This window comes from Rhinopithecus bieti, unplaced genomic scaffold, assembly GCF_001698545.2.
Source record: "Rhinopithecus bieti isolate Rb0 unplaced genomic scaffold, ASM169854v2 scaffold_78623, whole genome shotgun sequence".
Taxonomy (NCBI): domain Eukaryota; kingdom Metazoa; phylum Chordata; class Mammalia; order Primates; family Cercopithecidae; genus Rhinopithecus; species Rhinopithecus bieti.
Window position 1 is genome coordinate 1 of NW_016829146.1, and position 3,545 is coordinate 3,545.

A 3,545-nucleotide genomic window follows, 5' to 3' on the forward strand; every position below is an offset into this window, starting at 1 on the left:
GTTAGGGGAACCATGAACTCTACCTGAATCCTAAGGTTCTGAGGCCAATGTTGTAGTTAGAGACACTATCATCTCTTGACTACCTGCTGAGAAAACATATGGTGGTAACCCTGGTCAGGATGCATGTCCTTCCATCTGGCCCCCTGCTCATTCCGTGCATACACTCACTACAATCATTAGGGCATCACTAAGTGTACTGTGGTCAACACAGTAGTTTCACACACTGTATGTTCACTGGATACCTGCAAAAATCCTATAGTTACTACTGCGGTAAGGAACGCTGTGATATCCTACCTGGATACCTGCTATATCTTTGTCACTACTAAGTTTGAGAGAGATTGTCTCTGAACTAGTAAACAGTAAAATCTAATGGTTACTACTTTTGTTGGGCACACACATTTCTTATCTGAACACCTGTAAAAACACATGGATATGAAAAGAGTTCGGGACATCTTCATCAGTTTTCCAGATGTCTGAAGATCATTTGGTCACTAATGTTTTTAAGGCCCACATCATCTCTAACTAGGATACCAGCAAAGTCCCATCTTCATCGCCACCATGAGTTTTATTGTCATCTATTGAGTGGAACCTTCAAAATTCCATGGATATTACTGTGGTCAGTGACATCATAAATTACCCAGAGACTTCCAAAATCCCATGATGTCCGTTTGGTTAAAGCCCATGTTATTTCTTTCCCAGTTACCTGCCAAATCTTCTGTTTAGTACTGTGGTAAATTTCACCTTTATTCACTTACTAAAACCATGCCGACAACCATAATTAGAGAGACATTATATTTTATAGGACATCTGAAAATCAACGGGCACTACCATGGTTCAAGTCACCATCATCCCCTATGGGATGACTCCAAAATCCCATATTCACTTTAGGTTTACCATCAGGTCTTGACTAGATACTGGCAAAACCACCTTGGTCACAATAGTGCTTTGTGACATATCATCCCTTACTTAAATACCTACAGAAACCCATGGTCTTCATAAGCTTTGAAAACCTAACACCTATTTCATGGCTATCTACAAACTGCCCAGATAACTGCCATAGCTGGGCATATAACATGTCCCCGCATATATACAAAACTCACGGTTAGAATCAACATGGATTTCATCTTTCATGAAAACAAGAAGGCTTCCTTTGTGCTCAGCACTGCCTGAATAATCTGCTGCAAGGAGAATATTTTAGCCCTGTGGAATTAGCTTCAATTGCACATCAGCTAGATGAAGAAGAGAGGATGAGAATGGCAGAAGGAGGAGTCACCAGTGAAGACTATCGCGCATTTTACAGCAGCCTTCAGAAAACATGGATGATAGCGGCTTCTTCTCCATTCAGGTAATATGCAACGCCTTGAAGTTCTGGGGTTTAGAGGTCATCCATTTCAATAATCCTGAATATCAGAAGCTCGGGATTGATCCTATAAATGAAAGATCTTTTATATGTAATTATAAACAACACTGGTTTACTATCAGAAAATTCGGAAAACACTGGTTTAACTTGAATTCTCTCTTGGCGGGTCCAGAATTAATATCAGATATATGCCTTGCAAATCTCTTGACTCAGTTGCAACAGGAAGCATATTCTGTATTTGTTGTTAAGGGGATCTGCCAGACTGTGAAGCTGACCAACTGCTGCAAATCATCAGTGTTGAAGAGATGGATAGACCAAAACTTAATGGAAAAAAATTAGCCAAAGAAAAGACCATAGAGTCTATAAAACAGTTCTTGAAAAGTGTTAGAAGAAAGTGATGAGTCTGGAACATCAGACCAAGACGAGTTGGATTTTCAGAGGGCCCTGGAACTAAGTCGCCAAGAAACCAATAGCGAAGATGAAGATCTCCGCAGGGCTATTGAGCTAAGCATGCAAGGTAGTTCCAGAAACACATCGCAAGATCTTCCAGGGACATCATGTGGAACTCCTGCTTCGGAAGAGCCAAAGAAAATAAAAGACTATTTTGAAAAGCATCAGCAGGAACAGAAGCAGCAGCAACAACAGTCAGATCCGCCAGGTCACAGTTCATATCTACACGAAAGGCCAACAACAAGTTCGAGAGCAATTGAGAGTGATCTCAGTAATGACATCAATGAAGACATGGTACAGGCCACTGTCGACACTGTTTCAGAAATTATGAGAAAGAATCTGAAAATCAAAGGAGAAAATAATGCCTTCAAAATAATTTAGTCATACTTTGCAACATTATCCTACGTGATCATACTGTAGGATCCATTTTGGTCATCTGTCAAATAGACGAGGAAATAAGTCTTCTAGATCGTTTGCAAACAAAATGGTGAGAGAGATGTGGGACTAAATAATGATCATTCAACTAGTAGCCAAGGAGACATTCAGCTATTAATTAAATTTAAAATAGCTTTCAAAATGTTCCTTTTTGGTTTTTTTTTTAGCGTGCAATAACTAATGTGACTAAAATTGGAGATTTTTCATGGGTCTTTTTGTATACCAATTAGCTCTTGACATAGAACTTTTTCCATATGGTCCTTCTATTGTAGATAATGTGGCTCATTTTGGTTGCTTTTATTTCTCATGAACCAATTTAACCTTTCAGGAAAGTGTCTCTTGTCTGTGTTGATCATAGTAATGGTTTTAGAAGGATAAACAGTTTGCCTTCCAACTATGTACTGTGCACTTAAGTATATTCCTATGTTATTTCTTCTGATCACAATTTCTGCTACCTGGTCCTTAATTATTTTCCACAAGTCTTTTGAAATATGGTAATATTTTCTGAGGTTTCGTTTTTTACGCCCTCTGTGTTAAGATCATTATTTCATGACTCTGGTGCCTTACTTTTTGTGGGGGAGATGGGGGGCGGGGGGCAAAGACTTGCTCTGTCGCCCAGTCTGGACTGCAGTGGCCCAACCTCGGCTCACTGCAACATCTGCCTTCTGGGTTCCAGCAATTCTCGTGCCTCAGCCTCTCATGTAGCTAGGAGTATGGGCATGTGCCAGGACGCCTGGCTAAACTGTGTATTTTTAATAGAGATGGCGTTTCGCTATGTTGGCCAGGCTGGTCTCGAACTCCTGACCTCAAGTCATCTGTCCGCCTCGGCCTCCCAAAGTACAGGGATTAAGGCGTGAGCCATCGGGCCGGCTGCTGGTGTATTCCTATACCCTGAAACCAGCCCTGCACAAATATTTGAGAATGAGCAACTTTTTAAATGTGAAAAAAAAAAATGGTTGCATCAAGATTTCAGGACATATTGTTTATGTAGATATCTAAAAAATCATATGGTCTGTAATATGTTTAAGGACCACATCATGTCTTATCTGGGTATCAATAATTCCCATGTTTGCGCCTACTGTTAAATTCATCATCACCTGTTGACTACAACCTGCAAAATCTCATGGTTAGGGACACCATGATCACTTATTTAGAAATCCCTAAAATCTAATCACGTCCATTTGGTTAAAGCCCACATTATTTCTTTCCTCAATTCCTGCTAAATCCTCTGTTCATAAGAGTGGTTAAGATTGTCTTCATTATATTGCTGGAATTTGCAAAAAAAAAAAAAAAAAAAAAA

The 3,545-nt window shown here is 39.8% G+C and overlaps 1 pseudogene; it reads left to right on the forward strand.

Annotated features, from left to right (window-relative positions):
• The first annotated feature begins 1,113 nt into the window (after positions 1 to 1,113).
• On the forward strand, positions 1,114 to 2,159 carry LOC108523899 (putative ataxin-3-like protein; annotated as a pseudogene).
• Positions 2,160 to 3,545: the final 1,386 nt, after the last annotated feature.